At 35.7% G+C, this 24,610-nt stretch overlaps 1 long non-coding RNA gene across 1 annotated transcript in view; it reads right to left on the reverse strand.

Moving 5' to 3' along the window:
• Positions 1-572: 572 nt before the first annotated feature.
• LOC118022323 overlaps positions 573-24,610 on the reverse strand; it is a 38,308-nt gene continuing 14,270 nt past the window's right edge. The window contains exons 3-5 of the long non-coding RNA XR_004682471.1: positions 17,854-17,898; positions 3,086-3,239; positions 573-720 (exon numbers count right to left, since the gene is read on the reverse strand). This is a non-coding gene — a long non-coding RNA (uncharacterized LOC118022323). The remainder of the gene's footprint in view (positions 721-3,085; positions 3,240-17,853; positions 17,899-24,610) is intronic.

A 24,610-nucleotide genomic window follows, 5' to 3' on the forward strand; every position in this document is an offset into this window, starting at 1 on the left:
CTCCCCCTCTCATGTACTCGCTCTCTCTCATTCTCTCTGTCTCAAATAAATAAATAAAATCTTAAAAAAAAAAAAATCTTGCTACAAAGCTCAACATTTAAATAGATAAAATTAGTGCTGCTCTGGGAATCTTTAGATGTCTAAAGGAAGTTGCTTCAAGAGATTCTGCACTTCTCCTCTTTTGGGTCATCCACTGGCAACCTCTTTTTGAGAAACGAGTTGTTTGATTTGTAAAAATATTTACCTGTTTAAAATTGAATTATGAGAATATAAATTGAGGGTATAAATCCAACAGGGTATCTTAGTGTTAGCAGGTTTAAAAGAAGAGGTTCAAGTCCCTGCTTGGAACATGGGTCTGTGGGCAAGACATTTTTGAGGATTCCAGCCAGGCAGGCAAATTTTGAGCACCCATGCTTTTTACTAGATTTGAAATATTCAGAGGAGACAGTATTTAAAAATTTTAAATGGCCAAGAGTCCTATTTATATACTAGACACACACATACACAATATTAACATTATGTTAATAGTACTATGTGATGTATATTTTAAGTAACAGATACAACTATAAATATTTAGGGGAAAAATTTATTAAGAAAGGAATCTAAAAGAAAAAAAAGTCTTCTTTGGTTTTTCTGCTGAAAGTCAGATTAATTTTTATTAAGACCACATGGCATTCAGCACTGTGCTTTAGAATTGTGAAACCCAAGAAAGGATTATACCTGAAATAAAACACAGGGGGGCAGAAAGAGTGATTGGTCTCAAACAATATAAATATATTCCAAAGAGTTTTCAGTTTTGAAATGTGCAATTGCTATTAGCAATTCATTGTGACGTTAGTCCCTGTAGCTTCTTCTCTGTGGTTCACATTCTGCAGCTGTACTAAAGAATCTGTGTGTTCCCCTGAATCATAAAGAATTCGTTTCTTTAGCCGAAATCTGGGAAGCATATGGTCTTGTGCAGATGTGCGCATGTGTAATGCTTTCTTGTCTCAGAGTTCAGACAATGGCATGTGGCTCATGGCTCACTTTGTGTCTGTCCAGTTTCTGCTCCACATGTTTTCCAACTCAGAGGAAATAGAAATGGAGCTGCTTCTCACCTCATTACTTGTTCTATACAGAATGTACTCTAACAGTTTGATGGTTTCTATGGTCCCAACAGGAGTCAGAAAAATCTTAATTTGTATGATGTTTGAGCCGTTAAGATTTTTCTGCCTCATTTTCAACTGTGACAAGAAGATGTAAAGAAGGAAACAGGCATCTCAGCAGCTAAGGTTTGACACTTACACTAGTCGGAATTCTCTCCTTGTCATTAAGAGTTTTGTCCGGAGTTTTGAAAATCTACTTCCATTTCTTAGTGATATAAACTTTCTGGTTTATTTCTTTTACTGTGATTTCATCTGAATATTACTAAAACTCTGTCTGTATTGGAACCATTTTGATTGTAACGACTTCTAAGTGAAAACCTGCAATTACCATATGAGGAAAAGATAAAAAAAAGTTTTAGTAAAATATGTAATTGTGAATATCTCACTTTTGAATTTACACCTTATCTGGTAGCCATTCTGAAATGGTTAAATGTTGTTATAGTCATGACATTTTCAGAAAATCTCTTTATGTATCTAAATTCTTTGTTTCAAGTCTAGGATTTTTTCCTCCCTCACCACAAATTTAAATGTACATTAGAAGAGATGAGATGACCTTATGGGACATGACTACTTGAGATGATAAATCTGGTGTTTACCAGAACATTCTTGAAAGCATCCTTCATATCTCTTTAAAAAGAGTTTTATAGAAAGTTGTTTTGAAGCACGTGGTTTGATGGATTTCAAGGCTGCTTCGGCAGTTTGAGTCCAAGAGTTTTCTGGCTGCCTCCATATTAAAATTTAAAGTATTTCATAGTCGGGAAGCAGAGCCTCAACAGGGATTTGGAGTAATACGAGTTGCTTTAAAGGACACACTAGACATTGAGTGTCATTTTAAAACTAGAAATTTATCTTTGGTGATCTAAGTTATTTTCATTTCCACTGTTTTAGGCACTTGGTATTGCTTGCCTTGTTATGAATCTTTTCCAGAATCTATGAGAACAAGGAAAGAATTTTTAAACAAATGAACAAATGAAAAATACATGCACTAGGAGTCACTCTCAATTTCTTATAGCTCATCACTCTTTGGGAATATTTGTGTATTTTTGGGGGGGGGATATTTGTGTATTAACAGAGAGACACATTTGTAGAACAAGTGTTTAGCTTAGAGCAGTCACATTTGGCCATGCAAAATTTATGGTGTCATGTAAATAGGAATAATATTTGGAAGCAAGAGGCAGGTGTTCTTCCAGAATTATATGGAAGATATGAGATCCACAACTAAGTTCCAACTAGGTCTGAAAAGGTCACATACAACTGAGGTTTATTTTATGGTCAGAACTCTTGCTTCCACTCATATCTGTGGGATAAAAAATAATCAGACAGGTACACGTCCCATTGTCATGAACTACTTAATGACCATATAAATTTGAGCAACAAAACCCTTTCTAATCCTAAAGTTCCACATCTATATAATGGGGCTATTTACATCTACCTGTGGGGCTATAATAACGATTTGAAATAATTTCATAAATTACAAAATACTTCATCAGGAATATATTAGGCACTCACTAAATGATAAAATATAATAGATATAAAACATGTTCTATTTGTGTGTAAAACTATAATATGCCAGGCATTGTGCTAAATGTTAAACCCACAGGAACTTATTTAATATTTTCAACAATCTTCTGAGGCAGACTCAATCATTATCCTGATTTTAAATATCAAGAATTTAAGGCTTAGAGATATTAATTTGTCCATGATCTCTTAGTTAATACTAACTATGGGAGTGAGTGTAATACCAGAATATTCTGACACAACAGTTCTTAACCCCTTAGGACAAATGGTTTCCATTTTGACATCTATCCCTTGCCACTAACTATAGAATTTATTTCCATGTAAGCATTAGTCTGCTTTTGTAATGATGTTTAAGGATACACCCTACAAACTTGCACCTGTTCATTCTAGATCAGATGTGTAGTTATTATTACTCTACTTACCAGATTGCAGGTGCCCATTTTGCATTTCAATATCTAAGTCTGCCAACTGATGTGGAATGACCTACACTGCTTACTTCTGCAATATAGCGTTCTAGCCCACCGAAAATCTAAATTTACACGTTGATGATTTTCTCTTCTTTGGGAAAACATAAATCTGGAAGAAAGAAAATTCCAAAATAAAGGGATTGAATCACTGGAACATGTTGCTTTATGCCAGATGATGGCAGAATGATGTTGGACAAATTGTTAAAATATTTTAGTATAAAGACCTTTTTTTGAAGGTCTTTCTGAAGACCTAAGGTTTTTACTGGGATTGTCTGAATACTTCCTTAAACATTTAAGTCTAGACAAGCAGCATTAAGGACAGAGATTCCCTCAACCGTGAAGCGGGTGAACCCAACAAAGTCAGAGCAACCATGCAGCCTAAGATTTCTCTGGCCATTCGATCACACCAACTGCTCTATTAAAAATACTTTGAAAGTGTTCTTCTTCTAACCTCCTGGGATATTTCTGATTTCATCTCTGGATATTTCTTGGCATAGAAATCTTGGACTACAATTTGTCTTTGTACTGGCAGGAGGACACTAACTCATGATCCCCAGTTTGGATAATAGAGGATTATTGGCAAGAAGATTTCTATGGTTGGTCTTTAAAAGCTTTTTCTTTTCCTGTTTCATCAGTCCCTTGATTGTTCATCTATAAGTCATAAGATAATATTTTCTCCCTCTCCTTTTGACCTAATCAAGTATTGGATTTTATTTGAATAAATTATTTGTATTCATGTCTGAAAGAAGCATAACAATTTTTATCCCTAATACATAGGCCTTGTGTAGTATGCCACAAAATAACAGTATGGAAATAATTTAATTTTTCACCTTTTAACATGCCTGTTATGACTCAGAAGGCCACATGAGGTTTTATATTTTGTTCATCTTGTTATGAAGAAAATTCCATGAACAACTTTTTTTTTTCTTTTTAGATTCTGGACAGATTATCTTGAGCCTAATATTTCCTCCGGATACTAGCACTTTTGCCATTTCTTTCAAAACAACTCTTAACTTGGAAAGTCAAAGTTTTAATTTCTACCAAATGTAAAATTTTATTCTGACATTTATCTTGCTGACTTCTGAAATTACAAAGCATAAAAATGCAAGATGAAGCAAATTCTATGAAGATAATGTGTGGTATAAAAGTCAATAAATTTTTATTAATGGTTTCTTAAAAGATATAATTAATAATCTATATTTTGTTGTCTATTTATTTGCAACCAAGATTAAAAATATATTGCAAAAATTTATTATTTAGTTTCCATAATTGATAAAGATTTGAAGGGAAAAAGAAGAATCATATATAATGTCTTTCTTTTTTTCATAATATGGACACAACAATGCTACTCAGTTTGTTTATATTATCAGCATATTAAGTAAAGATATATTTCAAAATATAACCTAATTTATACATGAAACATCATTGTATAAATGAAAAAGATACTTTGGGTAATCAGCTGAATATTTAGACTCATTTTTTTTATGTGTTTTATCTTTTGTTTGTATGTTTGCTTTGGTTGGGTGGGTTTTTGTCTTTAATTTTTCCAGCTTTCCAGTTTTCTTCATATCAGAATATAGTTCTTCTATCATCCAACTGACCTGGTTAATATAGTATTTTACAATTTGTAATGAAATAGGTCAATTCCTGAGTAGAGGCACAGCAATTAATTGAGAATTGTATCACTTTTATATTCTTAGAGTATTAGTCTGCCTTACGGTTTTCTGTAGATAGGCTAAGAAATTTGTTGGTTTTCAGCAGAATATTAAGAATTTCTGGACATTGGATGAATACTACCTAAGTAGGTATTAAGTGATAAAGTCATAAAGGATAATAAATTCCTGAAAAAAGCAAATAAAATATTGACTTTTTTTAGAAATTTTCTCAAAATTGTAATTGGACAATAGATATCAACCATCATGTTGATACAAAACAACAGTTCTGAAATATTCACTATATGCAATTTTGAGTACATCTTTTCTTTTAATAATATGCTCACATGATTTGAATTGAAGATGGATTAATTTATAAGTAAATACTTTATATGATGATAATAGGTCATATTCCATAATTGTTTTGTGTCATTGTCATTTGGTAAATTCTGTTTCTTTCAGATTTTGTTAACATAATCTTGAAACCTCTATTTTCTTACACATAAGTCACATAGTCTCTAACAAATAGTTATCACTTTAAAGAAGAAAGTGAATCAACCCTCACTTTACATTTTTCCTTGACAATATTAATAAGCTTCTTGTAGCATGGAAATCTAGTTTATAGAAATGTAGAGGAAACCAAATATCATAAAAAGTATTTTCATGTTTCTTCCTTGAATTGTTGTCATAGATGTACTAGGAGATTCAACTAAAGAAAAACAAATAAACCACAATTATTTAATTTTACAAAAGTGAGTGTTACAAATATCAAAAACTAATGATGTAATGTATGGTGATTAACATAACATAATACAATAAAAAATAAAGAAAAATATCTAGAAGATAAATGAAACATATTTTGTAGTTCTATAATTAAAAATATATAAGCTACATTAATAACATTTATTTTGCTTTCATTAGTGAAAGCAAGAAAATTATACTCTTCACTGATTAAGGATGCATATCTAAGGATAATCTAATTTTGGAAAATTTTGGAGTAAATAGTAGACTCAGGCAAAGCTGGAACTGATAAATTCAAACTATATATACTGTACATTATAGAACGACCTAAGAGTATGATACACAAATCATTCACAGACATTTTGATAGAACTTTACTTGAAAATCACTTAGAGACTCATTTAGTTCATTCTTATGTCACCTTACTTATGCAGACTGGACAGCAAATAATGATATTTTGGGTTACATCTGGAGAAAAGAGTTACAAGCCATTGAACATCAAAAGGAAGGAATACTTGATTGCATAAAAGGAGAAGGTGTGGGAAAATATTAAGGAATAAAAATTTCAGATTTATAATCAGGAAAACTGAAACCTCTAGACCTGCCGGTTCACCGTCACCAGTGATAAAGTCATTGCACAGCTGCTGTGAGAATGGGGTCGTAGCTCCCTGCTGCTGCCTCATCCACCTTACTACCCCCAGTCCCTATACCCTGGCCAATGGCTAACTAAAATGCTTTAACTGAATTGATATATAACTTTATTCAGAAGTAATGGTTTCCTCATTACTCTGTAAATACTTTAGCTCATCGTGGCTTAGGTATCAGTAAGATACAAGCAGAGTCCCTAGATTTCTCAAACTCTGTTTTTTTTTTTTTTAATAAATGTGATTTAAATCATCTGAAAGATGTAAAGGATTAATGGATTAATTAGCCTAAGTATAATCTAAAGAATAGATTTCCCAACTCAGAATTATGAGAATCTAATGAGAAAGCAAGGAAGATGCTTATATAACAAAATTTCCTTCTGTCCTTCCTTTGTTAGAAGCATTTACATATGCAAGGGCCTCATTTCCACTTTTAACAAATTTCTTGCTATAGATATGTGTGTGTTGACTATTTATGTCGAATATATATATTACATATAGGCAATATTTACATGCAACAATATATATTACATATATATTACATATATATTGTTGCATATTATATATAATATATATTGTTGCATTCGTTTAGTGTGTGTGTGTGTGTGTGTGTGTGTGTGTGTGTGTGTGAGGGTATTCTTGCCAGCAGCTCTTACCTAATAATTAAGTCTTGTCTGACCTTCTGAATGTAGAGGTGGGGATGGTACAATCGGAAGAAAATAAAGAATGCTAACCAGGTTCCTACAGAGATTTCAAGTCTTTTGAGAGCAGCTTTATTATATTCATAAACTATTTTTATTCCTATAATTAAGATTTAGAACTAAGATATTTAAGTATAGAGAACACTTTTGTTGGTTAAGTTTAAGCACTATAAAAAATTATTCAAGTTGTGGGCGCCTGGGTGGCTCAGATGGTTAAGCGTCTGCCTTCGGCTCAGGTCATGATCCCAGGGTCCTGGGATCGAGTCCCGCATCGGGCTCTCTGCTCCTTGGGAGCCTGTTTCTCCCTCTGCTTCTCTCTCTCTCTGTCTCTCGTGAATAAATAAATAAAATCTTAAAAAAAAAAAAATTATTCAAGTTGTGAATGAACCACCACTGAAACAGAGTGTACTTGAACTGCATTCCATCGCTGTAGCAGCAATCTCTTGCCCCACTCATGTTACATCACAACCGCTGAACTTCAGTGACATACGACAATATATCAATAAATACCTGTGCTCATCGTTGTATTGGCTACCTGGGATTGGAGGGTCTCACTCCTGTCTTTAGTCAGCTGCTCATCAGCTACACCTTGGCTTTGTTCATCTTGGCTGAGTCTTCTGTCATGTCTAAGCCTTAACTGGTACAACAAACGGGGCCTACTGGGCTCTGCTCCTTGTTCCAATAATGAAGGCAAGGATCAAGAAAAAGGAAATGGAAGTGCCCATCTCTGATCACATTGAATGTGTACCCATTCTACTAGCTAAAGCAATCAGGTGCCCAAACCCAGAGTCTGTGTGGAAGGGCATCACCAAACAATGCAGTCAACCTCCTACAACAGGCAATAGCTCAGCTTGAATTCTTTTTTTTTTTTTTTTAAGATTTTATTTATTTATTTGACAGAGAGAGAGAGACAGAGAGAGAGCACAAGCAAGGGAGCAGCAGAAGGAGAGGGAGGAGCAGGCTCCTCGCTGAGCAGGGAGCCCAATGTGGGGCTCCATCCCAGGACCCCGGGATCATGACCCGAGCCGAAGGCAGATGCTTAATGACTGAGCCACCCAGGTGCCCCGGCTCAGCTTGAATTCTTACCTACATTTTCCCTCACCACTGCTTTCACTTTCATGGTTAATGGTGAGCTTAAAAGAAACAGAGAGAAATTTTCTGGGATTTGAAGGAAGAGATATGGCCAAATATTAAATCCATAGTCTGGGAATATGACATTATCACAGGATCTTTCACTTCTTAGGAGGCAAGTTCCCCAGTACAGTATTTCTAGGAAGGGTGCAAATTTTTACCAAGGCTCAGAAAAAAAAATCATGATGTGGATAAATTTCTTTCAGTTCAATTCAATTCAGTTCAATTCAATTCAATTCATTCAAAGTGTGTAAGTCATCTACTATTTACCAGGTATAAGTACATATTTGCTAGACACTTGCTATTGAACTACAAGGACTATGTCAAAAATCGGTGCTCCTCAGAAATTACAGTATATTTAAATCACCTGAAGGTTTTGTTAAAATTCATATTCTGATTCACTAGGCCTGTGGTAGGCACAACATTCTTCATTTCTAAATAACTCCTTGGTGGGGCACCTGGATGGCTGTTGGTTAAGCATGCAACTCTCAATTTCAGCTCATGTCATAATCTCAGGGTCATGAGATGAAACCCCACATGGGTTCCACTCAGGGCATGGAGTCTGCTTAGGATTCCCTCTCTGTCCCTCTCCCTCTGCCCCCCACTCCATGCATGTTCTTTCTCTCCCTCTAAAATAAATAAATAAATAAATAAATAAATAAATAAATAAATACTCACTCACTCACTCACTCACCCACTCTTTGGCAATCCTAATATTTCTGGTCTATGGAATACCATTTTGAGTAGCTAAGGTCATAGTTTACACCTTTAAGAAACAGAACCTAATGTGAATAATGAGAGTGATGTGTGCAAACAGATAAAATACTCTGTGAAAATGCAATATACAAGTATGTATAGAGAAGTAGAACTGAAGGGTAGTTATTGACTTTGTTTGCACTGGAACTATCAGTACATGGAGATAGATACCTAATACCATAACATACTGAGGAAAGTACAGGCGTTTCTATATCACCAAAGTATGATGATGACAAGTCAGGGAAGTTATTGCAATTAAAGCTGTGCCATATCATGAATGGAGTTGTTAGGAGCCATCTATTCAGCTACAATGTAAGGGGAGCCATTAACTTGATTAGATATGCTCTCTAGCACTGCCCCCCTTGTGACCATGTGTAAGATGGGCAAAATGTAGGCATTGAGACTGCTCCAGAGATAATTTCAATAGTAGAGGTACTCTATGTTGACAGCCTAAATTAATATCATGACAGGTAGGATGATGATAATGTATTCAAGACAAGTTTAAAAGACAGGAGTGAAAAGAAAAAAAGACAGTAGTGAAGCAAATTCATGTAGGTTATTTGAGTCAAGAAAAGTAGATGGGAAAGATATAGCAACCCCTTCAGTTAGTTATTGCTCTCAATACAAGAGAAAACACAGGTGAAGACTGTTATTTCTCAAAGGAGAGGAACATATGGGGAGGAAATAATATAAACTACTTTCTGGTCAAAAGGAATTGTTATACAAGGAAGTGGATGCTTCATCACAGAAAAGAAAATAAACTAGCACTTATTAGCAAAATTTAATTCTCAATGTCTTTAGTCTTCTTTCTAATAGCTTTTTGTCCTCTTTTAGAATATTTAAAGTATGTTAGCAGGTGGTCCATTTTGCAGGTTTTTCCTCAAATGTTTACCTATCAGTGCATATCTAGAGTTGCCGGTTGATACCTACCAATATTAGATACCTATCAATATTAGATACTTGTCATTCCACATGAATTTATTCTGGGAAATGTTCCACCCACTTGATAAACCTGTCAATCACATTGCCCACATTACCGACATGAGGCCCAGAACCTTTTGCTGAGCCAGACAGAATTGTCCCTGGGTTGCTGGTACTATCAGAAAACACCCACTATGTTCTTTAGGATCACAAATCATAAAGAGAATGTGAGCCTAAAGCCACAACTACAGTTTTTAAGGAAGCCTAACCATAGGAAAGAGAAGAATGGAAAGACCTGCAGTCCTAATGGCATCCTTCGTGTTTCTGGATCCAGCCCTGCTGAAAGCCATGTTTATCCTAGAGTGTAGCTGCATAATCCAGTAACTTTCTTCTGTAGTGTTTAGTCTATTTTGAGGTTGTTTTTTTCAATGAATTGAAAACACAATGAATTGTGTTTTTTAAGGGGATCACATTATCTAAAGTTCCTTTGTAGAACACTTTCATGGTAATTGTTATTCTCTGCTGGAAACAGAAATATTAAATTTACACATCCTGCCCACTTTTAAATCACGCTGAGTACTTTAAACATAAACTGTTAATGTGTTGACATATGCAGATCAAATTTTTTGTATTTAAACAGCATATGTATATTACTACCTCTAAAGGCCAAAGATATAGCATAGTCTTAGATAAGTGAAAACAAACTCCATAAGAGGCAAGTAATTCAAATGACTTGGCAGGAACATTGTTCTTCAGTAAATGACAACTTCTTTGAAGAGCCAGTTACTGGTGGTCTGCATAATGAACGCAGAGTTAAAAGCCTAGTTTTGCCTGAAACAGTAGAGAATGTATTAGGTAATTTCCTATCAGAAATTTATATAAATGTTTGCCAACTAATATTAAAAATAGTTATTTTCCAGATAAGAATTATTTAAAAACAGACAGAATATCTTGCCTAGGTATATGTAGTATTTTATGTTTGGAATCATTCATCTAAATATTATGATGAAACAAATTCATTTTAAATAATCACTAAATAGATATTTCTACATACTCTGTCATTATATGTTCAGGCAGAGATAATCACTTACTCATCTCATCAAAGTGAAATAATTCTTAGATAATAATAATATGTTTGTTGCTCTATTACTCTCAATTTCTCCCATTAGAATCTAGTAAGCAAATTTTAGTGATGCCTGGGTAGTCATTTTACTGCTATTTTATGATTCTCAGTATAGCCGTTTATGCATGCACCCACCAATTTATTCCATAAATTACTGAGCCTTCATTGTGGGCATGGCATTGTGCCAGGCATTCTGGAGCAAAGAAAGCTGAATAATTTACAGTTTGAACTCTCAGGGAGCTTACAAACAATGAAGGCAGAAGAGTTACATGCAAAATATCTATAACATAAAATAATAAGATTGTAAAGACAAATGGATCATTGCAACCCTGTGAGATCAAGTAAGCTTTGAAGAATGTGGCATTTGAACTTTACTTTGACACACACACACACACACACATATATATATATATATTTATATATATATAATATCTCAACAGAGAGGGAATGTGGAAGGACAAATCTAATGTAAAAGATACCATAAGCAGGGGCGCTTGGGTGGCTCAGTCATTAAGCGTCTGCCTTCGGCTCAGGTCATGATCCCAGAGTAAGTGTCTGCCTTCAGCTCAGGTCATGATCCCAGAGTCCTGGGATCAAGCCCCACATCAGGCTCCCTGCTCTGCAGGAAGCCTGCTTCTCCCTCTCCCACTCCCCTTGCTGTGTTCCCTCTCTTGCTGTGTCTCTCTTTGTCAAATAAATAAATAAAACCTTAAAAAAAATGATACCATAAGCAAATGCATGAAAGCTAAAAGTACAGAGCATTTTTAGAAAAATAAATAGACTAATAGGTAGTTGTATAAAGAGGGAAAAACAGGAGACAACACTAAAACAGTACATCATAAGCAGGTAATAGTAAATTTTGATTGCCAATCAGTCTATGGACACTCACTTTTCACTGAAAAAGAGAAAAGCTATTAAAAACATTTGAAAAAAGCACACTAAAGGTCAAGCTATGGTTTTTTGAGATTAGGGCATAAGATGGATTATGTGGCTTGATCTTAGAGTCAGGAAGAATAGGCTCTTTAAAAAGTCTTAGCAAGAGAAATGGGAGTTGAATTAGAGTAGTTACACTGGAAATGTAAAGAAGACAGATGAGAAAAATATTGTGGAAATCAAATCAATATGTTTTGGAGACTGGATAGAAATTGGAGAGGCAAAGGCAGGGGAGAAAAAAGTCAATGATAGGTTTGGTATTACAATCCTAGGTGCCTAGGAATTGTAAAATAATTAGTAAAAATACAGATTTAAGTAGAGCTATATCAGGATATAACAAGACATAAGTGAAAACCAGTGTTAAGTTTTTTGGCTAGAAGATTTGATTTGAGAAGTATAAGCCACCACTGTAGCAGACTGCAGTCCTGGCTGGTTATCACAGTTATCAAAGGAGGTCAAAACCAACTCAAACAAAACTACAACAAGAAGTTGCTAGGCTCTATCCTAAGGAATTCTGATTTAGTAGGTTTAGGTGGCACCATGGGATTCTGTATTTTTTAAAAACTATTCTGAAAAACAATCAGGTTTGGAAATTACAGATCTATATAATACGGTGTATGCATGAAATGCTGAAATAATAATTCCTTCTCTTCCTGGGAGAAGGTAATGCAGAAAATGTGACATATTTATTTCAGCTTAAATGCAATCAGAAAGTAACTGCTCTAAAAAGAGATCTAAAAAGTTTTTCCCTATGACAGCAAAACACTCAGAGTCTTGGTTATTGCAGATAGTGAACATAAACAAATGGCTCATGTTAGGCAGAGCTGCAGAGGACTATGCAGGTGTTTTACTGATAATTATCATAGAAAAACAACATCTTGCAGGGCATTTTAGAGGGAATAGAAGACTTCTTCCAAAACTGACTAATAATTACTTTGTACTTCAAAACTATGAAGAAAGACATAAAGGAGCCATAAGTAAACTTTAGAAAACACAGGAAAAGAAAAGGAAGTAAGGAAGTAAAAAGATTAAGCAAATGATAATTATTCATATAAAACAAATTAAAATGAAAAGAATTGTTACCCAAAGGGTCAAAGCTATAGATAACTGAAAGGGTAGGACTGAGCAGGTGTCCTGGGGTTTGGTGTTTTTAATGGGTTTTGAATTACCAATTAAAAAATATAAATTCAGTTATTTTTAAGACAGTCTCTTCAACAAATGGTGTTGGGAAAATTGGACAGCTACATGCAGAAGAATTAAACTGGACCATTTCCTTACACCACACACAAAAATAGACTCCAAATGGTTGAAAGACCTAAATGTGAGACAGGAGTCCATCAAAATCCTAAAGGACAACACAGGCAGCAACCTCTTCCACCTCAGCCGCAGCAACTTCTTCCTAGAAACATCGCCAAAGGCAAGGGAAGCAAGGGCAAAAATGAACTATTGGGACTTCATCAAGATAAAAAGTTTTTGCACAGCAAAAGAAACAGTCAACAAAACCAAAAGACAACCAACAGAATGGGAGAAGATATTTGCAAATGACATATCAGATAAAGGGCTAGTATCCAAAATCTATAAAGAACTCATCAAACTCAACACCCAAAGAACAAAGAATCCAGTCAAGAAATGGGCAGAAGACATGAACAGACATTTTTCCAAAGAAGACAGCCAAAAGGCCAACAGACACATGAAAAAGTGCTCAACATCGCTCGGCATCAGGGAAATCCAAATCAAAACCACAATGAGATATCACCTCACACCAGTCAGAATGGCTAAAATTAACAAGTCAGGAAATGACAGATGTTGGCAGGGATGCGGAGAAAGGGGAACCCTCCTACACTGTTGGTGAGAATGTAGGCTGGCACAGCCACTCTGGAAAACAGTATGGAGGTTCCTCAAAAAGTTGAAAATAGAGCTACCCTATGATCCAGCAATTGCACTACTGGGTATTTACCCCAAGGATACAAATGTAGGGATCTGAAGGGGTACATGCACCCTGATGTTTATAGCAGCAATGTCCACAATAGCCAAACTGTGGAAAGAGCCAAGATGTCCATCAACAGATGAATGGATAAAGAAGATGTGGTATATATATACAATGGAATATTATGCAGCCATCAAAAGGAATGAGATCTTGCCATTTGCAACGACATGGATGGAACTGGAGGGTATTATGCTGAGCGAAATAAGTCAAAAAGAGAAAGACATGTATCATATGACCTCACTGATATGAGGAATTCTTAATCTCAGGAAACAAACTGAGGGTTGCTGGAGTGGGGGGTGGGGTGGGAGGGATGGCATAACTGGATGATAGACACTGGGGAGGGTATGTGCTCTGGTAAGCGCTGTGAATTGTGCAAGACTGTTGAATCTCAGATCTGTACCTCTGAAACAAATAAAACAATATATGTTAAGAAAACAAAAAAAAAAGAAGATAGCAGGAGGGGAAGAATGAAGGGGGGGAAATCGGAGGGGGAGATGAACCATGAGAGATGATGGACTCTGAAAAACAAACTGAGGGTTCTAGAGGGGAAGGGGGGTGGGAGGATGGGTCAGCCTGGTGATGGGTATTGAGGAGGGCACGTTCTGCATGGAGCACTGGGTGTTATGCACAAACAATGAATCATGGAACACTCCATCAAAAACTAATGATGTAATGTATGGTGATTAACATAACAATAAAAAATTAAGAAAAAGTGAATGGGTCATAAGAAAGTGAGGATTATGAGTACATACTATTGTATTAAGTTTAGCATTGATTATTTAAATGGGTTAGTTTACTTGGGAGAAATTTTTAGTTTTTAAGATATTTAATATTCTGCTAGGAAGAATATAACATACCAATCAAGAGAAAGAAAAATTTTAATGATCCTACAAAGGTCCAAAATAGAGATTCTTCACTTTCAGTAATGGTGATTTGAAAATTCAGGTCAATCTTTCTCATTAGGCAAACAAAATACTTAAAAATATTTACTTTTTTTTGTTTCTTCAAAGCATCAGGGATCAATATACCAATGAAGAATTGTCTGATGAAAATCATAGAGAGGAAATAATCAAGAGATACTAGCTAGAGCCACTTATCTGGGGCTGCTTTTCACTTGAGGTGTTAGCTGATACCAGAAAAAAACAGACAAGAGGCTGAAAGCCTAAGTGGTAATTTGAAAGCATCTCCAGTCTAATGTGACCAAGGTTAAAGATCGGGGCATATGAAGGGGTGAAGAGAAAAGACTGGTGTTCATATTCTTTATGTTTTGGTTTGAGATAGTTAGAGGCCTCACCCTGAAATTGGAGAAAGATATATACTTAGGATTGGAATTTGGGAGCCCAAGGTTATGCATGCTCTCATTTTTTCTGGAAATGCCAAACAGATTCCCAAAATGATTGTATCAATATATACTTCCTTCAACATTGTGTAACAGTGTTGAAGGAAGATGATCCAGGATTACTACTTCCCTGGAGGAAGATGGGGTTATGATAGGCCTAAAATACTTTAACAAACTTTCATGTAGAAATCATGGCACAGTATATAAAACAACCAGGCATGTGAACAGGGAAGTCAATAGGAGGAGAAGCAAGAAAAACAATAGAAATTCAAAACAGACCTAAAGGGACCTGATATTAGAGTTTTCAATCAGACTTTTAAATAATCAAGCTTCTATTCTTCAAGGGCAAAAACTAAAATAAGATAAAGAATTTATCAAAGAACTGGAAATTACAAAAAGAAATTACAAGGAAGATTAATAAAATAAGAACTGTTAAAAATAAAATAATATATTAAAATGCAACGCTTCCATTTAACAGCACACAAGAAACAGCTGAAGTAAGAATTAGTGAACTGGAAGTTAGATCAGAAGAAGATATTCAGAATAAGCACAGAGAGAAAAAATAATGAATAATATAGAAGAGAGAACAAAAAGACTTAGAGGATACAGTGAAGTGGGATAATTGGTATATACCTTGAAGCAGAGGAGAGATAGAATGAGGCAGAATCAATATCTGAAAAGATAATGGCTCAGAATTTCCTATAGTGAAGAAAGACACAGAATCACAATAGGACAAATAAAAAAAAACTATACATATCCATTATAGTAACACTGGTGAAAGTCAAAGACAAAGAGATACATTTTAAAAGCAGGCAAATGAAAAAATGTATTATTCATCAAGCAGCAATAATTAGACTAATACTTGGTTTTTCAATATGAACAGTGCAAACCAGAAATCAATGGGATGATTGATTTATAACAAAAAATGGCAATGAAAAAGCAGTAAGGAAAGATGCTATTTTTATCAAATAGTAGTGGATCAGTTCACTATCCATTTGGAAAAAAATGAAACTTGACCTCCACCTCATACCATATACAAAAGTCAATTCCAGGCATTCTGTAGATCAACATAAAAAAGGCAAAGCAATATGTTCCTGGAAGATAACATAGGACTATATCATCATGAAGTTATGGCTGAGAAAGTTTCCTGAAATAAAATATATAAAACACTAAACAAAGAAAATGATTAATGAATTGAACCATATGAAATTTAAGGACTTTTCATCAGAAGGCATTATTAAGAGAGTAAAAAATGAAGAAAATTAAGGTAGTGGAAAAAGATATCTGTAGTTCATGTTTAAATAAAAATGCAAAAATTTCAATAAGTCAAATGAAAAATTTCATATCCAAAATGCATACAGATAACTCCTACAAACCAATAAAAAGGGTGAACCCATCAAAAAATGGACAAATAAACTTAACATTTATTTTAAGAAAAGAGGATGTCCAACTGATCACAAAGTTCATAACAATATGCTTAACCTCATCTGGTAAATGAAAATTAAAATCACAAATAGATACCACTACATACCAATAAAAATAGCTAAAATGAATAAGACTGCTTATACCAAGTGTTGATGAGGATGTGGAGCAGATGAAACTGTTACACAATGTTGAAGGAAGTATATATTGATACAATCATTTTGGGAATCTGTTTGGCATTTCCAGAAAAAGTGAGAGCATGCATAACCTTGGGCCCCCACATTCCAATCCTAAGTATATATCCAACAGGATGTCATGTGCGCACACGTACATGTGTGTGCGTGTGTGTGTGATGTACATGAATAATGAATGCTCATAGAAACATTTTTTATTATAGCCCAAAACTGGAAATAATTTAAATGGACAGCAAGAATAGAAAAAATAAATAAAACATGGCACATATTTCATACAATGAAACATCATATGACAACAAAAATAAACTATTGCTATATGTAATAACATGGATAAATCTGACAAATATAAAAGTGAGTAAGAAAAAGTCACACAAAAATAATACATAGAATGATTCTATGTAAACAAAATTCAAAAACTCACAAAACTAGACTGGTTTTAGCAGTCAAAGTGGGAATTATCTCTAAAGAGGAAGAAATATTAGTATTTAGGAGACAGCAAGAGAGAGGCTTATGGATTGCTGATAATACTTATTTCTTGATCTTACAATTGGTGTTAAATCAATGACCTCTGATGATCTGTGTGTCTATGTTTATTTCAAAAATATTTAGATAGAAACTCCTGCAGAATGCCTGGCACCTATGGCATATTAGGTTAATTGATGCTTAAAATGTATCATATTTCCCTCCTACTACTCTTATTCTAAACCATTCATCTTTATCAAAGTCAGTTAGTAAAACACTAAAATGACCATTAACAGTGAAGAGGAAGTTGCAGGTGGGGTAAAGATATTTGCAACACATATAACTAACAAAATGGCCAATCCAGAATATCTAAGAAACTCCTAACAAGAAATAAGAAAAAAAAGACAACTCCTTAGGAGACTCTCCAAATGCCCAATAAATAAAAAGTTTTCAACCTGAATGAAAACCAAGGATATGCAGTTTTAAACCACAATGTAATACCACTAGACAACCAGAATGCTAAATTTTAAAGAGATTAACAACGTCAATGGTAAGATGGGGGTCAACAGGAATACTAATACCCAGCTGGTAGGAGTGAGAACTGTTACAACCAGTTTGGAAAAGTATTTTTTATTATCTACTAAAGTTGAAGATAGGCCTGGCCATTTCATTCCTAGGTTTATACCCAACAGGAACACACATACCAGCAGATACTCACGAGCATGTAATTCTACCACTGGTCTTTGGCATCACCCATGGATCACTATAAAGAAATGAAGTGAAAGAAAATTAATTACAACTACTTGCAACCAAATGGATATGTCAATAGAGAAGGTGCTAAGAAAAAAATGTTTTATAGTTCATTTCTGTAAAGGATAACGATACTGGAGCACCTGGGTGATGCAGTTGGTTGGGCATCTGACTCTTGGTTTTCAGCTCAGGTCATGATCTTGGGGTCCTGGGATTGAGCCCCACATTGAGGCATGGAGTCTGCTTAAGATTCTCTCTCCCTGTCCCTCTGCCCCTCCCGCTAGTGCTGTCTCTCTCTCTCTCTCTAAAATAAATAAGTAAATAAATCTTAAAAACAAAACCAAAACAAAACTATTAACAAACATACAAACAAACAAGGGAATGATTCCTGTAAAATTCTGGATAGAAGTTTTCCAGTGTGGAGTAGTGGGAGAGTCTGATGATTAGGGAAAAGAATGACAGGTCTTGACAAACCTTTGTTCCAGCTCTCTCCTGCCCATGTGGTGCTTGTGGTTATGGATTGTATGTGAGAGAATGAATCAGCTCCCCCCCTGGTGTCATTAGGGAGCTTGTTCCAAGTCTTGTAGCTGCAGCTTTATGACACAGCAAGGCAGTGGCAGAATGCCTCACGTCAATGCCCGTTTTGGGGAAGGCCGGCCTCTGCCTGGCATGATCACAGCTTTGGGGGACCAGGAATGATTGCCTTAAGCACTAGGCCAAAGGAGATTTGCACAGAGATTTATAGGAGGCCAACATGTTTTATGACCAGTCTGACAGAATATAGGTTGTCAAGGTTATTCTCGCTGCAGGCTATTTCTGATTCAAACCTGTGAGTTTTCCAATATACTATATTGGAGAAATGAAGAAATCAGGTTTAGGGATTAGAAAGGCAAGTAGGGAAGTATGGTTAGTGTTTTGGTGTGGATATTAGCTGTAATTAGCTTTATTTGCCAAGCAGCATCTCTCTGCCCCACTTTTTTTTTTTTTTTTTTCAGACCTTCTTTTAACTTCAGAAGCCACTTTTCCTCATTCTCATCCTATGTGCTTCACCGGGACTGATACTTTTCCCCAACTTCAAGGATAGGGTAGTGGGCCAGTCAGAATCTTGATAAAGAACCCCTCACTATTCCCTAAATTGCAAGCTACAATTCTGATCACAGTTCCAATATTTGTGGGGAGTTGGGGAGGGAGGGAGTGTTTCCCCACCCCACCAAGCAATTCTCTGCAACACCAGCTGGATATCCTACAATTTAACTCAATTCTGATGCTATCTACCTAGTGATAGCCTCAGATCCCACAGGTCAAGAGTTCAGGCCTACAAAGACTGCCTGGTACCCCCTCCAGACACCAATCATGAGTCTGGATTATGACCTGTTTTTCTGATCCACTGGCTACAAATCAGAGATTCCAACAACCTCCTCCTTGGGTTCAACTAATTAACAGTGCCTCACCAAATTCCAAGAAACATTTAACTTACTAGATTACCAGTTTATTATAAAAAAAGATGTAACTCAGAAATAGCCAGATGGAAGAGATGCATAAGGGAAGGTATGAGGAAAAAGTATAGAACTTCCATGATCTCTCAGAGCCTACAATTCTCCCCAAGTCTCCACATGGTCACCAACCAGGAAATTATCCAAACCCCATCCTTTTGTGGTTTTATGGAGGCTTCATTGCATAAACATGATTGATTAAATTATTGACTCTGGATGATTGAACTCAATCTCCAGCCCCTCTTCCCTCCCCAGAGGTGACAGGGTAGGACTGAAATTTCCAACACTCAAATCCCATAGTTAGTTCTCCTAACATACAGCCCCCATCCTTAGGTGCTTTCCAAAAATCACCTCATTAACATAATAAAAGACATCTTTATTGCTCTTGCTCTCCTCACTTACAAAATTCCAAGGTTTTTAGGAGCTCTGTGCCCGGAATAGTGGACAAAGACCAAATGTATATTTCTTATTATAAATCACAATATCACACAAGCCACAAAAAATATGTAGGTTTGGAGCTTCTGGGAGTCATCCTCCTCACCAACATATTAAGAACATCTGTCTGAGAATTACTGCAACACAGAAGAAAAGTGGAGCCAAGAAATGGAGAGATGTGTTCCTGTTAGTATGGTTTGATCACCTGGATCCAGCTGTGCCTAAAGCTAGTGTACCCATAGGCTTTCCTGTTATATAAGCCAATAAACGACCTTTTATGCTGAATCTAGTTGGAGTTGGATTTGGGTCACTTGCAGCCCCAAGAGCCTGACTAATGTACAGAGGAAAGAATCCAATGGTGTTTAAGGGAGTATCATGTAATAGGTTGATCATATTGAGTTATATAGGGAGATTGAGATTTATAGAGAAAAGTCATTATAGAGGTGAAAAGCAGTGAGAGCAGGAGTGGTGGGCTGGATAAAATGTGTGAGAGAGGTTGTGGGGTACTACACTGTAGTGGGAGTGAGGAAATTTCACTTAAGTCTAAGTGTCCATTATGGCTGTGATTCTTTGGGACAGGCTGAATGTGAATGGAGGAGAAACTACTGTAGAGAGGAAGCCACAGAACTATGTGGCTCAGCCTTTTTGAAAAAGTATAGACTTACTTTTTCTACTCCTCTTTGCTCATTCAGTACTGCCATCACTACAATATCTTTGACTCGAACAAGGCGCCAAAACTATTTTTGCCTTTGTTGCTAATTACATTTTTGTTGCTAAGTTCTTTTAATATCCTCTGTTCTTATCTACTATTGCTGTATCATTTGAAACATTTAACTCTCCAGGCTTTTAAAAATCTCTCTCCTCTTAGTTTCCCTGGTCCTATCTGTTCTTATTTTCCACTGACCTACCCAATCTTTCTCAAACTTCTTCCCAACTTTCTCATCTGAAGTCCATTCTAAATATTAGTGAGCTCTATTATTTGATGTGTGGCCCTTCTTTTTTCTTTTTCTTTTTTTTAAAGATATTTATTTATTTATTTATTTATTTATTATTTTTAAAGATTATTTATTTATTGATTTATTTATTTGACACAGAGAGAGAGAGCACGCTAGAGAGGGAACACAAGCAGAGGTAGTGGGAGAGAGAGAAACAGGCTTCCCGCCGATCAGGGAGCCCAATGTGGGGCTTGATGTGGGGCTTGATCCCAGGACCCTGGGATCATGACCTGAGCTGAAGGCAGACGCTTAATGACTGAGCCACCCAGGCTCCCCTTTATTTATTTGTTTGACAGAGAGAGAGAGCACACAAGCAGGAGCAGGAGAGGGAGAAGCAGCTCCCCAATGAACAGGGAGCCAATATAGGGCTTGATCCCAGGACCCCGGGATCATGACCTGAGCTGAATGTAGACGCTTAACTGACTGAGTCACCCAGGCGCTCCTCTTTTTTCTTTTTATTGTATGCAATCTTTCTGAGATATCTCACCATTTATAATGATTTCAACTATCCTCCAGAAGCTGTAGACGCCAAGATACCTACCTTCCTTCTAGGCCTTTCTTTAAATGCTGTTTCTATATAGGGACTACCTCTCTACATCGCTACCTGAATGTCCCATAGTTACCTCAACATATAATCATCCTAACCTGTACTTCTCACCAATCTTTTTGGTGTTTGTCACATATGTCTCCTCCTTGTTCTCCTGCTCTGGTAAAGCTGTCTGGCATTTAGAATTTCATATGTAAATGACTAAGTATTTCCTCAGTAACTGGTGTATTTTACAGGATGATCTCATTACTTCATAGAGTTTAGATACTTTACTAATTTAAATTTTTCCTTGTCATGTGGTAATCTGGAGAATAAAATCTTACCTTCTCAACTGGTCTTTTAATGCTCTGATTCCTGTTTAATTTGCTGGTTTTATAGCATCCTATTTGCAGTTCCCAGAGCTGCTCATGTTCTCTCATCTTTGTGTCATTTGCCCTTTGCTATCCACCTCTGTGGTGTTTACTTATCACCACTTTTACATAAGCCGATTTCAGTGGTCACTTTCAGGAGATTTAGGAAGGTCCTGCATCCAGGGTGGGTAAGGTTTCCCATCCCATGTACATCTTCATATGATGTGAGCACTCATTTGTAGCCCACACTGGTCTATACGCCTATCTGTACATTGTATTAGTCTTTAGCATTTTGAATGCTTGATTTTTCATCCTCAGAGCCCTGGCAAGATGCCTGATACCTATTCAGCACTGAGAAAAAATAAAGGTAGAAGGAAAGAAAGTGGTGAGGGGAAAAAGGAAGGGAGAAAAGTAGATAGTATTAAGCACTGTGATGAGAATGTCTAATTATCTAAAATAGATAACTGGGTAAAATGTGGAGAAGTGTGACCCTAAATTTGCTTTCTTTTAGCAGTAGTGGACAAAGCCCCTTGAGTTTGAATCCCATCTTAGAATCTTGCTACAATCTTTCTCTGACACTTACTACCTTGGGCAATTTGCTCAATCCCTCTGTGCCTCAGTTTCCTCATATGTAAAATTGTGGCACTAATAGTGCATAACTTTAGGATAGTTATGAACATTAAGTATGTTTATACCTATAAGGTACTTAGAAGAGTGCTTGGTACATGGGAAATCCTATATGGGTTTAATAAATAAATATAAGAGTTGATGTTGGGGAATTTACCATATAATTGTAAAGTATTTCTCTAAAACTACTCATTTGTTCCATGTGCACGGATATGTACATGGGTGTATTGAAGAGTCCATAATTAATTCCAACACTATTGGCTACAGAGAAATATATTTTAATATAGGAGTATTATATTCTATGGCAGGCAAAATCAACACCTAAGATATTCCACATTAAAAAATGTATCAGTCTTTGGACATATATTTATATTTTGAAGATGGAAAAATACCTGATTCTAAAGATGATTTAACTTTGAGTAATAAATGTCCTTTTCACACAGATTTATGAAGAGAATGCTACTTAATACTGTTCTCTGTATGCCCTTCAAATTCTTTGCCTTGTAGTTTGGAGTGATGTTTTCCTAATCTTCTTTACTACCAACAGAATTGGCTATATATTGGATTATTCATTTTTTACGAATACCATATGATTTCACTCATATGTGGAATTCAAGAAACAAAACAAAGGATGGCAGGGAATAAAAGAGAGAGAGGCAAACCAAGAAACAGACTCTTAACTATAGAGAACAAACTGATGGTGACTAGAGGGGAAGTGGGTGGGGGGGGTGTGTGAAACAGGTGATGGGGATTAAGGAGGGCACTTGTGATGAGCACCAAGTGATGTATGGAAGTGCTGAATCACTATATTGTACACCTGAAACTGATAATACATGGTATGTTAACTAAGTAGAATTTAAATAAAACCTTTTAAAAAGAATTTAAAAAAAGAACTGGCTATACAACTTCTACATTAAAATATGATATATTTGTACCTTCATTTCGGTTAAACTTAAGTGCAAGTCCAAGAGTTTTAGCAAGCTTTTATAAGCCTGATCTCTCATTTCTATGAAGAATATGTCTCACAGGCTATGCTTTCCAGCTTTGTTTGATGTCATTTCCAGTTATAATTGTTTTATAACAGCTTAGACATGCTTTTAAATGTAGTCCTCAAACTAGGCTGTTAGTGGGTCTAGTACTGCCACAATTACTAAGGAAACTAGAAAGAAGCCTGTACAGTTTCCCTATAGGCCTCGGGAAATGACTGCCCTTGATGTTTGAAGCATGTATTTAAATCAAAACAGTGAAAATGGAATAAACTATTCTAAGCATGTTTTTGAACTGTCTACCAGTGCAGCCCTATAAATCAGTTGGGGCCCACAGGCAGATGATACGAAGGGATTTAACCTCAGATATAAAGGAAAACAATCTAAAGACAGGGAAGAATTTTAATTAAATCGAAAATGTGAATCAAAGTATTAACATTGTTCTGGTATGGATTCTCATTGCCATCAGATGCATCATGCTTTAAACAATAATAAAGTCCCAAAAATTTAGTAAAATTTTGTGGTACAAGAAATTCTCTCTGCTTACATGCAAGGCTGAATTTTTTTGCCTTTTTTGTTAACAGTATTGTTAACAATATTTGCAATTAGAAATTAAAACTTCAAGTAAAGTGCTTTCTTTTTTTCTTTGAAAAGTTCAATAGGTTTAATGGATGTGGATAAAAATAACAAAATGATAGGTAACAATCATATATGAAAAGAAGGAGACTCATTCCTATTGATTATTTTAATAATTTGTCCTGTGCAGGTGCTTTTGGTTTTGATTAGATTATATGGAAAACCTGAGTATGGGTTAAAAATTAATATTACATAGTTAGCTTGCTGTAATATTCAAGAATATTATTTATTTTTTTATTGTTTAATTTTAAAATCTTCACTTTATAAGTATTTTTTTCTTTAGAAAATTAAACTTTTTAAGATATGGAGAAAATATGGATTTATTTAAATAATTGCTAAAATACAGGTTTCCAGGGAAGTTAGTGGAGGAATGATGAGAGAGAGAATGAATGTTGTAAGAAAGTGGAGTGGTGGAGTAAGGAGACAGATAAAAGATACAGGAGAGAAAAGGGAATAAAAATTCCAGGAAAAAAGAAATAAGTTGAAACTGCAGATTATTGGGATGCCTGGTGTCTCAGTCAGTTAAGCGGCTGCCTTCGGCTCAGATCATGATCCTAGGGTCCTGGGATGGAGTCCTGCATCGGGCTCCCTGCTGGGCAGGTAGCCTGCTTCTCCCTCTGCCTGAAGCTCCCTCTGCTTGTGCGCTCTCTCTCTGA

Source organism: Mirounga leonina, unplaced genomic scaffold (assembly GCF_011800145.1).
Source record: "Mirounga leonina isolate KUSES-001 unplaced genomic scaffold, KU_Mleo_1.0 Mir_176, whole genome shotgun sequence".
Lineage (NCBI taxonomy): Eukaryota > Metazoa > Chordata > Mammalia > Carnivora > Phocidae > Mirounga > Mirounga leonina.